The sequence below is a fragment of the Sitophilus oryzae genome, unplaced genomic scaffold (genome assembly GCF_002938485.1).
Source record: "Sitophilus oryzae breed Bouriz unplaced genomic scaffold, Soryzae_2.0 scaffold_119_pilon_pilon, whole genome shotgun sequence".
Taxonomy (NCBI): domain Eukaryota; kingdom Metazoa; phylum Arthropoda; class Insecta; order Coleoptera; family Curculionidae; genus Sitophilus; species Sitophilus oryzae.
The window spans coordinates 709487-724013 of record NW_022145837.1 but is presented as its reverse complement, the minus strand read 5'-3'; the positions used below and the strand labels follow the sequence as shown (position 1 = coordinate 724013).

Here is a 14527-nt window from a genome sequence, read left to right as displayed (position 1 = left end):
GAATATATAAAAAATTCTTAATATTTTGGATATTTACTCCAACGAGACCCTTATTAGAATTCTTAAGTATATTATACAAGATGTAGATCATAGATAAACAAATTATGAAAAAAATATATTTGGGGAAATTACATATTTCGCATGACATGATTAAGTAGAAGGTATTTAAATACTCATAAAAAATATATAAAACCTATATATTTACCCTAAACCTTTCTATAATTTGTATTATCGCTGTAAAAAAATAGAAATACCTCTTAATTGTTTACAGTTAACTTTACATCCTGAAACGACTGACATTTTCTGTCAATCAAAATGTTCCTTCTTGCAGCTTGTTCCGTTGAGTTGTGACAGCTTTCAAGTAAACCCGTCCTTCACCTCACTAAAAGTACAAAAAAATTTAAGATCAAAAAAATTAACTAATAAAATTTTTTTTTTTTTTTTTTTTTTTGTTCATACTAAATTTATCATAATTTTCAACCTTGTCAAAGAAATTTAATAAAAAGAAAGAGATAAATAACTTACCATTGATGAAGGACTGCATCCACTCTAACAACTATTACGTATACAGTCTAAAATGGTTTTCCTTTACTTTTCCTGCAAGTTTCATTCCGTTTAAAGCTTTTTGATCTCCACCATAATATATTATCTGCAACTAGTACTACTTGTTAACTTCTAACAGCAATTGTACCGTTGTATACCTAAAATTGAAAAAAAATATTAAATAATTTTTTATATCAATTTTTTAAAACATAAAGAAATATTCAAAATTATGTAAAAAAAGAATAGCTATTTTTTATATAAATTTAAATAAGTCCTATTAAACAAACAATAAACAATACAGATCTTAGATAGACTTAAATTAGTTAATTTTCTCTAATAAAAAATAATTATAATTAATATAATATTTGCGGTTTTAATGGTCGAAAAAAATATAAATAAGGTATCTACCTTACTAAAAATATCAAAATAAAAAAAATCAACTTATATTTACTCGGTTTGTCATTTTATTGCGTGTATCTTAGTGGAAATTTAAATAATTATTAAAAAAAGATTTAAAAACTATGCATTTTTTTTTCAAGATTGCTGATATGCAACCAGTAATACAGTATCTGTATTTTATTTTGTCCTGCTTTTAAGTCTTTTTTATTCTTGTTTTAGTTCAAAAAAGAAAACAGAAATAGAGCCTGTTAATATTGAGCCAAAAGAGCTTGAATACGATGGAAAATTTAATTTTTTTATAAGATTTTTAAATTTTATAAGAATAAGTTGAGAGGCATAACTTACCATTATTAAAAGGCACCAGGTATTGAAGTCAATCCAGTAAATGGCATTTTCCTGTGTCCATTAAAGATTTTCCATTAAAACTGGAACTTGGACTGGAAACAGCTGTCAAAAAAAAATAAATAAGTAAATTTTTATAGTCTGTTTCTTCACACATTTTGGAATAAAAAAATATGTTTTTTAATATGTTAGGTAGATATTAAAAAATAAACGCAATAGTAACTCTTTAAAATATTGTCAAATATTCATAGATTTTTACAAAAAGAAAACATACTAAATAAAATTAAAATTGTTTGATACAAATTTGTAAATAACTACAAAGATTGAAAAAAAATATATTAATATATTTTCAATCTCAAACATATTTTATTTTAAATTTGAAGCTTACAATTTTGTAGTTAAATACAAAAATTTCAGCCATAAAAAATAATAAAAATAACTTACCATTTTTATAGCATAATGGTAATCATTCATAATGGTTTCATTCAAAACATTTCTTGACATTCCTCAAACGTATGCACAGTAGTAACTCATTTGCAGATTTGTAACAGCAACTGTTAACGCCCAGTACATCACTCGAACAGATATCTAAAAATTAAAATAAATAGGAAAAATTGTAGTATCAAATTAGGTTAATTTAAATTAAAAAAAAAACGATAAAGATAATTTTCAAACGTTCGAGAAGCAGCCGCTATCTAAAATACGGTTAGTTTTTGAATAGCAAATGTTGACAAAATGGTGAAGGATTTTCAAATAGTTAATTATGCGCGTATATAGTGAGAAAATAAATTCGTTAAGTATTTTATCGTGAGTTTAAATTAGCGGACCCACAATCCATAACAATACCTATTAAAATATATATGTAAGTATAAAGTCAATATATTAAACTTGTAGATAATGAATATTTATCATAATTTTCAAGCATTCCAGAAACTTAAAAAAAAGAATATGATTTGTTAAAACTTACCATTTTTGAAAGATATCTGTGTTGTGGAAGCCAATTTAAGGTCCTGGTACTACTGCAGCCTAAACTGGTCTTTTATGAGCTTCTTCCCAGTTTAAATTATGTAAAAACTTCTTTGGAGTTACTAATAATTCATACAAGGTGTTATACCAGCTGCCATTTTACATTTCCACCAATAGATAGGCTTGTATAATACGCAAATAAATGAAACTTGATGTCCAAGATATCAATAACATCTATAAAAAATATAAGTTGTGATAAGTATTTACTTTTTGTAACTGGATGAAAAAAATTACCTTAATACAGTTGCACCAAATTTCATTCAAAAAACTTCCATTACAGCGAACAAAATCCTCCTCCTTTCCTCAAAAATTTTCTATCTCTTTCCTTCTATTTCAAAGCAATCCTCTTCCATCTTCTTTGTCCTCTTCTATTTTCCAACTCTCACCAATTCTTATTCAACTACTTATATAACTAACTTATACAAATTTCAGGCGTCTTACAAACATTTTTAAAAAAGGGGGAAAAGGGATATTATGCTACAACAAACGACTACGCTAGCGCACCTACCTAAAAAAAAAAACACTTTTTTAGTAAAAGAAAATGATAAATATAAAGTTATATAAATTTACCTGATGGCATCTAGAAGACGGTCCTAATCCTGCTGTTGTCCCCTCAAAAAATTCATTCCAAAGCGGTTTAGTACTAAAAAGATTTATGCAGGAACAAACTGATTTTAATTTTAGTAACAAAAATAAATTACTAATACTTTAATTCTCATTATAATGTAAAATTACATTATTTACGTTTAATTAAAAATCACCATTAAAAAAATTAAACAATATTATCAATTTTAAAATAAGACCTCAGTTATTTCCAAATATAATAGAAAAACAATATGCTACCTAATTGTGTCTCTTTAGAGTTATTTTTTTATAACCCATTTATTATTACTAAAAAAACGTTATATTAAAGCCTTGTATAGAGTAAGAAAAAAAGTAAAAATGAATGTAAAAATTGCAAATTAAAAAATGAGTACTTAATGCGACATTCTGTAAATGTAGAGAACCTAAAGTTGCTTTGGAACCACGACGCGAACCGACTTTTGAAGTTCTCCAAGCCATACCGTATCACCTGTAAGAGAAAAAAAAAATAATATTGGAATATTTTTAACAAATACATATGCTAGAAGAAACAAAAAACAAGCTATAGACAACAAAAAAAAAACAATGTAAAAATATGAAAACTCACCATCGCATCTTGCTTAAGTTCATTTTCAGTCCCACCATAATAATTATACGGCGAAAAAAACAGTGGCGTCTCACTGCTATGGGGCACATCGAATGCCCCCAGCTCCATGGATTTCGGTCGATCCTGTAGAGTTGACAATAAACACGTTTTCCAGGCATTCGACGGTGCCTGGAACAATCCGAAATTTTTTGGGACTGATCATATGCAGCATGTAGATAGAATTTCTGACTTCTTCATTCTTGTTTTTTAAAATCGCGCTGCGAACCCGGGTTGTCCCAAAAAGATGAAAAAAAAATAAGTAATGAAAAAAAAATTAGTTTTATAAGTAACTACAAGTTAAATTAGAAAATTATTTTAAATTAAACTAATTAAATTAGAATTTAAACTTATATCTACTATAAGTTTTAAAAAAGTTGCTCGAATTACTATACAAGTTATTCTACTTTAAATTGAAGCTCATGTAACAAAAAAACTAAAATAAACAACACTTAAATGAAAAAAATTTTGATTGCTACATAAAAAAGTTATTTGGTAGAGAGTACAGTAAAAGTTTACAATTTAAATGTAAAATAAAAAAATTAGACTTACTTTTAACAGGTTTAAGTTAGGCCTGGTTATGCTCGCCTCCTCCCGACATTTTTTGCCTTCAAAATTCGACGCGGGGCAGACCAAGAGAAAAAACAAAAAAATGTTTCCACGACCCGCCTGCGAGTGTGTGCTGGTTGCCTTCCTTATGCAGATTCGACCCGTTGGTCGACGATTAAGCCTCACCAGTCAGTTCCCATCCCAATTAAGCCGCCTCGTCTGGGGTCACCCTCGTCACCCGTCGGACGGACATCCACCGGGACCCCCTACAGGCGGACCCCCCTCATCATCTTCAATGTGTCCGATATCCCGCCCCCTGCCTCTTCGAGGGTCACGGAATACGTGCACGAAGAAATCTCGGAGCTTGGGTGCCAGGTTGTATCCGGCCGAAGCCTCTAGCATTAGAACACCTAGCTCGTAAACCAGAGGGTGGTGACTCCCTTGGGTACCTCTGCATGCTACACAGGTCATCGATGCCCGAACATCAGGGTTAGGGGGTGACCCAAGAAGTCTCCTCTCTTGGGGAAGGCCGCGCCGCGCTCTGGAGTCATCTTAAGCCCGGGAATCCACACCGACAAAAACACTGTTAACCAACTGCATCGGCTAACGAAATTCACTAATGTTGAATTAGGAAATTTTATTAACCAACACAGAGAGCTAGCAATGCTCGCGTGAGTGGGGAAGCAGTGTGTGGTGTTGTAGTATTAATATAACGCGCCTAAAAAAAGAAAAAATATTGGAATACCTATAAAAATATTATCGAACACCTATAAAAATATTACAATATATAAATAGGTATATTTATTTTAAATGAAAAAAGAGATGCTCCTCAGCAATATTTTATAAGATTTTTCCTTCATTATTATACCAAAAATGTCAAAAATATAAAGATGTTATATGACATAGAAAAAAAGAATATAAATTTAATGAATATAGTCAAAATTCAAAGAATTTCCATGATGTAACACATAAAAAAATAAAAATACACAAGGTGTTTTTAGAGTTGTAACATATTATTTAAAGCTAAGAGTTAAACCTACAGTGTTTCAAATAAATAAAAAATATTAAAGTTATATTTTTTTAACATTGAGACATCCTATATATACTATTACATTTTTAGTTTCTACTATGAAGACACAAAAACATTCGATCAAAATTTACCTCAAAATCATACTGACTGTTTTTGAAATATTTTAATTTTTATAAAAATTCAGTAACAATTGATTTATTTCTTCAATGCAAATTTACAACTAATACTGAATTAGCAAAAATCATTTGTCAACATTAATACTATTTTTTAACATGTAATATTACATAACGCGCTTTAAAAGAGAAATATATTTTAAAATAGAAAATGCTGAAACCTAATATATGTAGGATTCTTAAATAAAAAAAAAATACGTAATAAAATTCCTAATGAACCTACCTATTTAAAACGTAAATACAAAAACCTATATACTCATTCAAAATATTATTAAATGCGCCCATATTATATTTTTTAAAATAAAAGAAAACTCCAAGTATGTCCTATAAAAAAGAAATTTAAATTAAAAATAGCAATTTAGAAAAAATCAAGACATCGAATTCCAACAGGCGGCCATTTTATTTAAACATTCCTTGACCGAAAAAATTAAACAAAAAATCAAAGATACATTACGTAATTTACCAAAAATGTAGTACTATTTTACCCTTATGTAACACGCAGTATAGAAAGTACCAAAAATACATAGTTTTACATACTTATTTATTAATCTACGTATATTATTTAAACAATATTCTTAAAAATTAATAACTTAATGGGGAACATTGAGAAGAAGGCAGCCATGATGGATATTGCGAAATCCCAAAATTTTAAACTAAAATATCCCAAAAAATACATAAAATTATGGGTACTCACTTTTTCAGGAGGCTAAGCAGGGCACTAGTAACAGATTACGCATAAATTGTGTACACTAAACGCACTTTTTCGTGAGAAAATTAAGAAATCCATGCAACCGACGAGAGGACGTACGGATCCTTCGATTGCAAACGATAAAAGGAGGACCGGCGTTGCCAGATTGAAGTCATTCGTAAATTTTAAGCTGCTCATAAAATTAATTTATTTATTACTAATAAAATTGTTTATAGGAAAATTCTTCTAAATTAAGCTTAATTTTCTTCTCAAAAGTTATTATTTACTCAATACGTTCCACTGATATCGTTTTTTTACGTAAGGTAAAATATTTATTGTCATAAATAATAAGAAACAAATAAGTAATTATAAACATAAACACACAAAAATCATGAAATAAACATAAAATGAAGCTGTTTAAATATATTTTTAATGCTATAAATACATCGAAACCAAGAATAAAGACTATAATGTTAGTACGTAGTTACAAGAAGAAATAAAAGAAATTTCTACAAAACAACATTACTAGTACTTGTTTTATTAAAAATATATAGAAATGGCCCTTACTATAGTGCCAGTGATCAATTTAAACTAATATAATTTCACAAAAATCATACAGAAAAAAAGATTTTCGGCATTTTTTAACAATCCGACAACATCGAACGAGAATAAAATTCAAAATCTCCACGCGACCGAAACTGACCAATCACGATCGAGTATTTTTTGCTCTTGGATGCCTGGATTTTAGCTTTTTTTAATAAACATGGATGGTTTTTATTAAAATTTCAGTAGAATATGCTTCTTAAATTATTTAAAACATTTGTTTTTATTTGTATTTATTCCCTCCAGTATATATATAAAATATCATACAAAACTTATTTTATATTGAAATTATCTGGTACGAACATAATTAGATAAACTATGAAATCATGCATTTCTTTAATATTTTAATAAATTATTAAGAAACAAGTGTTTTTATTCAATAAATGTCCTTTAGTTTTATAAGAAACTAATTCTATATAGTTAAATAGTAAGAAATATGAGACAAATTATATAAAAAAATTGTAAAAAAATAACTTCGTAAGTCCTTAACTTGACTCAACGTTGACAGCTCTTACCGGATGTATCTGTTCAACTTTTGACGCCACAATTTTCAAATTTGAAATTTAATTAAACTGAAAAATCCTTTATTAAAATTATGGGTTCTCGTGCATAATATGTTTTTGATATATGTATAGTATTACATAATGTTCTTTGTCATTCCCATTTTTTTTTAAACTACGCATTTGCAAATGTCTTGTTCTCGTTGTTTAATTTTAGGAAAGGTAAACACATATAGTTATTATAATTTTCAGATACATTAGCCAGGAAAAGATCTACTAGAATTTATTTTTTTGGTCTTGTTTTTGAAACCTTTTTTTCACATCAATAAAAATTTTGTTTTGATTTTTGAATGTCTGTATTTGTCATGCTATTCTAAAAGACTGGGAATTATGGAGGATTAAAATCACTTTAAAAACTTTTTGTTAGAAAATGTCATTATAAGTGTTCCTCTTCTCAATTCTGTATAGAAAATTTTAAAGTTTTGATGTCCTAAAAGGTACCAGACACTATTTATCCTTTGTGTGCCTATGTATTAACATCATATTAACATTTTTTACCTCTATAAAAATAAATGTTAATTTTTTTTATATCAACTTTGTTCATGTCCCAAAACGACAGGCAAGAATTTTTTGATGAGTGTGAGAGAGACAGAGAGAGGGCTGAAAAAGGATAAACTTATGCAATGAGTGCGAGAGAGAAAAACTTAGACAGAGACGAAGAATAAGTTCACAGAAATTCTCATAGATGGCGCCAACGCAGAATTAGTTTAGCTTTTGATACATAGAGGGCACCAGAATATGCGTTAGTTCAGAAAGTAATAAACAGATGTCGCTACAATATTTTTTGTACCACTATCACAACATAGGTGGCGCTCGAGATATAAAATATAGGAATCTGTTTGTCGGTAAATAAATAAAGTGCGCCATCTATGAACGTAAAATTAAAGCATTAATTTAAAAATTTGGTTGAAAAAGCTGCTAAATATTCTTTTTTTAGAGTTAAATAAAGTAAATATTTGAATAAATTAATTTTTAATATATGCTACGATTCTTAAAGATTCTTTAAAACGATAACCAACAAAGTAAAAATTATTTTGAGAAATAGAGATATTCATATAAAAAGTTGGCATTTCGCTAAAAACTCAATAACTTAGTTTCTTCCATTTTTTTTAGTTTTATATTGACTACTGTATATGATTAGTTCCAAAAAAATTACTACAATCACAGATAACATAGTAAAACCATAGTATAAAGAATAATTCTATATTCTGTGCTAAAACGCAATGTTATCTGTGCTATAAATCAGGGGGAATCACAATAAAAGTAGTGATTAATTAAAAAAAGCGTCATACTAAGCATAATGGAATGAATAAGAAATATATAGGAAAAAAAATTAAATTTTCAACAGTTTTTTTTAATAAATTTTTAGAAAATACAGTCCTATACAGGGTGAGCCTTAAATAAGTGTAAATATTTTTAGGGGTGGTATATATGTATCGACCCCAGGAACACGTCTATGAGGCTTTTTGCGCAAAAAAAGTTGAAAATCCTGCATTTTCTTTTAAATTTTCCTGTATATTTTAGAAAACTTTTTGGAACTGCACGTCCACCGCAAATTTTCCCACGGTATAATTTCTTAATTTCTGATATACCATACGATGGAAAAAAAACGGCGTCAGCGATGGCTATGAAATAAAAATCACTGTCATTTCACATGTAAAATTAAATGGGGAATGTCCTCAGAGTGGAATGTCATTGATGTTCATTTCCAAACCAACTGGACGCCGTTTTTTTTTCGAACATACGAAAAAAACAGCTTAACAGCTTGTTGGTTACAGCTTTACTCTATAGTTACGACACTAAAATAAGGGATTTAAATACAGAAAAAATCTGGTGGCTCTCAATACTTTTTATAATTTATTATATTAATTTATTAATATTGGCACTTATTTAAGACACATTCTGTACATATATTATTTTAAGTTCTTGTTTTAAAATTGGCAAATATAACTATTTGATAGAAATATATTTATTTGATAGAAATATATTTATTTGATAGAAAATTACATTCCAAATAAAATTAAGCTTTTGACATTTTCTCTTAAAAAATAGTAATTTAAATTTCAATCTAGAGTGCCATGGCTGTAACGACTAATTTTTAATTAAAGAGCCAGATAAACAAGTCATAGGAGTGAACCACATTTAAAAAACATCCAGTATTGGTCATATTATATCAATCAAGTACATTAAATTATATAAAAAAACATGCATTCATACCGAAATTACTTATCTTAATACTACTAATTACTAATATTATTATCAGAATTTATTACCTCAAAAGAAGAGTTACAAAAAGAAGAGTTAAGAAGAGGATAAAAGAAGAGTTACCTCAGTTTTACTTTTACATTTTTTAAGCCTGTTAATTTCAAGAATTTTAAAATATTTTTTAATAGGCGCATTCACCATTTCGTCAAGAATAATTTCTGCGTTTACTGAAAATGCTTTTTATACTTATATACTTATAGCTGTGCTGATAGAATATAGCATGGTATATAGTAATATAGTAAGATAGAATATAGTAAACAGAGTGTTGGCATAACTCGCCCGTTAGAGACAAAAGTTGGCCTGGACATAGTGAATGACAACGCCAATTTTTTTTCTCCAATCAGTATGTTTTTCTATTCAAATTCATAGTTTAGGCAATAATACTTAGTAAATAGCAATTCAGGTGTATTATGCTACACAATATTAGACCAATAGCGAATTATACCGTATGATCGAAAAAAAAACGGCGTCCAGTTGGCTGGGAAATGACAATCGCTGATATTTCCCATATAATTTTACATATAAAATGACAGCGATCTTCGTTTCATAGCCATCGCTGACGCCGTTTTTATTCGATCATACGGTAGTATTGTTTATGCCATGAAAAAACGGTTATTTTTATTTGATTGTTTTTGCAGTAATATTTACAGAATATTTACCTTTAATTACTTGTTCAACAATGTTTGCACTATATCTTCTGCTGTTTCAATAAACAATTAGCCAATCATTGTCCTTTGACTGTTTCTTATTCCATTAACCATTTCATTAGACAACCCTCAATAATTATGGAGTCCTACAAATAAAGATACTATAATATCTAAATAATAACATAAGAGTTTTTTTTTATTATGGGAAATGGAGGGAAGGATAAATAACCTTTAATAATTTTCCTTATATTACTCTTCACCATACTATGAAATAGGTAGTTGCTCTCGTCTGTAAGTTAAGATATTTAACTTAAATAATTCATGTTGTTTTTATGTAATAAAATAGATATATAATACACAGTTGGTTTGGTTTGGATATCTAACTTTTAAAGAAAAAGATTAAATCATAAAAATTTAAAGAAATATTTAATAAATTATACTTTCTGGAAATACTTTTTTTTTAAACTAAAATGTATATTTGTATTTAAGTGTGCTTTCAAATACAAATTTACAAGTAATGCAATTATGCAATACTAAATATTTTCCACATTTACACAAAGCAACTGTTTATTTATATTGTAATAAAAGTAAGAAATCTTTACCTGTTTGATGGTCCATCATTCGATTTGCAAATACAAATAATTCCGGGATGATTTCAGTTAATTTTGTGAAGATATTATGTAACATCTTGCCTTTTTCCTTGTGTCCATAGAAAATGACTCAAATTTTATATCTATCCTGTAAAATTAAAAAAATATTTATAAGTATTAAGATCGTCATACTAGACATAAACAAATTTAAAAATAAATATTAAAGAAAAAGGCATTATATATATTTATAATTACAGCATTCGAGCAAATACATAAAGGTAGTCAATTAAGTAAGAAAATATTATAATAAATCAGTAATTAGCTTGAATAAATGATAGTGCCAAGATACTAGAATTGATTTTAATTAACAACTTCACTACGACTGAAATAAATAATGCTTTTACTCAAAATAAATTGCTTCAACTATGGTTATACATTCTTTTACTTACCTTAAACGGAATCAATGATTGACTGATCCCAAGTTCTATTAAACTACCACAGACTTCCTACGTAACTTCATTCGTCCTTGAAAGATACGGTTGCTTTCTTCTACGAAAATTGCATTCTATTATAGCCCAAAATCCTTTGTAAGTATTAGAATGATCCCTATAAAACAATAAAAGATATAGATATGCTGTAATAAATGTGTATTAAACCAACCAAATGACTTTATATTAAACTTATGTACGTCTACAGTTGCTCTACACTTCAAATCTTTTATAAGACAATTACAACATTGCAATGAAGAGTATTATGTTTTATATTTTATAGTGTGTACTACGCGAGTGTTAAATTTTGAGTCAACTTTAAAAAAAAATGAGGAGAAAGTGAACTCTTACATGAGATAAACATTCCAAGGAATGATTTTTTTTCCTTAATTATTACTGTTTAAATATATTTTCAACCAACTGCGTTATTCTCAAGTTTTGCAGATGTGCTTCGTGTATTATATAACTATATATCTATCTGTTGTCTGCCTATGTATTAACATTTTTTAACTCTATAAAATTAAATGTTAATTTTTTATATCAACTTTGTTTTGTTTATGTCCCAAAACGACAGGCAAGAATTTTTTAATGAGTGTGAGAGAGACAGAGAAAACGCTAAAAAAGGATGCAACGAGTGCGAGAGAGAAAACTTAGACAGAGACGGAAAATAAGTTCTCAGAAATTCTCATAGATGGCGCCAACGCAGAATTAGTTTAGCTTTTGATATATAGATGGCACCAGACTATGCGTTAGTTCAGAAAGTAATAAACAGATGTCGCTACAATAATTTTTAGTACCACTATCACAACATAGGTGGCACTCGAGATATAAAATATAGAAATCTGTTTGCCGGTAAATATTTAAAGTGCGCCATCTATGAACGTAAAATTAAAGCATTAATTTAAAAGTTTGGTTGAAAAAGCTGCTAAATATTCTTATTTTAGAGTTAAATAAAGTAAATATATGAATAAATTAATTGTTAATATATTCTGTGATTCTTAAAGATTCTTCAACAAGGTAAAATTAATTTAAATAGTGTACAATAATGAACAACTCTAAAGTACGGCATTTAATATGCTTTGAGAAATAGAAATATTCATATAAAAAGTTGGTATTTCGCTAAAAACTCAATAACTTAGTTACTTCCATTTTTTTAGTTTTATATTGACTACTGTTTATGATTACTTCCAAAAAAATTACTACAATCACAGATAACATAGTAAAACCACAGTATAAAGAATAATTCTCTATTCTGTGATAAAACACAATGTTATCTGTGCTATAAATCAGGGGGAGTCACAATAAAAGTAGTGATTAATTAAAAAAAACCTCATACTAGGCATGATGGAATGAATAAGAAATATACAAGGTATTTTTAAAAAATTTTCAACAGTTTTTTTTTAATAAATAGTTAGAAAATACAGTCCTATACAGGGTGAGCCTTAAATAAGTGTAAATATTTTTAGGAGTGGTATATGTCGACCCCAGGAACACGTCTATGAGGCTTTTTGCGCAAAAAAAGTTGTTGAGAATCGTTCATTTTCTTTTAAATTTTCCTGTATATTTTAGAAAATTTTTTAAAACTGCACGGTCACCGCAAATTTTCCCACTGTATAATTTCTTAATTTCTTATATACCATAGGATCGAAAAAAAACGGCGTCAGCGATGGCTATGAAATGAAAATCACTGTCATTTTACATGTGAAATTATAAACGGGAATGTCAATGATATTCATTTCCAAGCCAACTGGACGCCGTTTTTTTTATCATACGGTATTACCACATGGTTACAGCTTTACTCTATAGTTACGAGACTAAAGAGAAACAAGATAAGTTAACGAAATGCTTACCTATTTTTTGTAAGTCCATCGCTTCACAACTGCCTCCCATCTTCAAATTCTTGCCAAGAAGGAACATCCAACATAGTTTTAACCTGAAATATTAAATAAACATTAGTTACTTGAAGAGGTTAATAATATACTCATATAAAATCTTAAGAAAAGGTAACAATAAGAGGTTAAAAAATAATATAAAGTAATAATTGTTGTTCTCACCGTAGCGAGTAGTTATTTCAAAAACCAAAATAATTTGGCAGCTGCTACTAATATCTTAAAATTTTATCTTCTACTCCTATCCATGTCCAAATATTTATTTTTTCCATTTTCCAAGATTTTCTTGACTTTATGGTGAAGGAAGATATAATTGGATTCAGATTTCCGATAAATATTCCCTAGAAGTTTGACACGAAAAAGAAAAAAGTATTAGTATTGATATAATGACTATAAAAATACAAATATTATAAACTAGAATTTTGTCTTATAATAATAAATATTATGGTTTACCAAAATAACTCACAAATTTGCCACATATTTATACGTTTTTTTTTCATAAAATTTCTTACTTAGACATCCAATATATTTTATTTGTACACTTCAGTTTCGATGCAGATGGTTTTATCTAAAAAATAAAAAAAAACATATTTAAAAACCTAGAAAATTATGAAGCTGTAAGAAGATACTTTCTTACCTGTAGTCATCATCAACAGATTGTTCAACAAACAGTATGGTGTAGCCTCCCTCATATATTTAGGTAATCTCTTTGTAGTTGGGCCCATTGTTGTCTATTGTTGGCTATGCTAGCTCAAGCTATCCCTGCTTATTTCCTAATATCATGGTCTTTTAGGTCCCTTAATTCCTTGTGGGTACCATGCTATAATTTTTCTGACCCATCTGTTGTCCGTCCTTGCCAGGTATCCTGCCTATTGCCACTTGAGGGATTTGACTTTTGAGGGTCTTTTCTCGTATCCACTCTATTCTTTTATGGTCTTTCTTGGTTATTCCCAGTATATTTCGTTCCATTGAGCGTTGTGCGACCTGCAGTTTTCTTATAATGTTCGTTTTAATTGTAAAGAATGTATAACCATAGTTGAAGCAATTTATTTTGAGTAAAAGCATTATTTATTTCAGTCGTAGTGAAGTTGTTAATTAAAATCAATTCTAGTATCTTGGCAGTATCATTTATTCAAGCTAATTACTGATTTATTATAATATTTTCTTACTTAATTGACTACCTTTATGTATTTACTCGAATGCTGTAATTATAAATATATATAATGCTTTTTTCTGTAATATTTATAATTTTTTCTGTAATTTTCCATGGTCTTTTAGGTCCCTTAATTCCTTGTGGGTACCATGCTATAATTTTTCTGACCCATCTGTTGTCCGTCCTTGCCAGGTATCCTGCCTATTGCCACTTGAGAGATTTGACTTTTGAGGGTCTTTTTTCGTATCCACTCTATTCTTTTGTGGTCTTTCTTGGTTATTCCCAGTATATTTCGTTCCATTGAGCGTTGTGCGACCTGCAGTTTTCTTATAATGTTCGTTTTAATTGTCTAGGTTT

At 28.4% G+C, this 14527-nt stretch overlaps 1 long non-coding RNA gene across 5 annotated transcripts; it reads right to left on the bottom strand.

Moving 5' to 3' along the window:
* Nucleotides 1-531: 531 nt before the first annotated feature.
* LOC115891819 lies at nucleotides 532-13879 on the bottom strand. 5 transcript variants are annotated; one of them, XR_004051913.1, is made up of 14 exons: nucleotides 13655-13879; nucleotides 13183-13585; nucleotides 12979-13061; nucleotides 11090-11246; nucleotides 10653-10788; nucleotides 10063-10196; nucleotides 4088-4802; nucleotides 3500-3667; nucleotides 2881-3382; nucleotides 2545-2818; nucleotides 2252-2484; nucleotides 1729-1872; nucleotides 1288-1389; nucleotides 532-701 (listed from the first exon to the last, which is right to left on the bottom strand). It is a non-coding gene; the product is annotated as an uncharacterized LOC115891819 (long non-coding RNA). The 5 variants fall into 5 exon arrangements; XR_004051912.1 differs by having other exon boundaries at nucleotides 13183-13879; XR_004051914.1 differs by lacking the exons at nucleotides 12979-13061; nucleotides 13183-13585; nucleotides 13655-13879 and adding an exon at nucleotides 11550-11796.
* Between the last annotated feature and the right edge of the window lie 648 nt (nucleotides 13880-14527).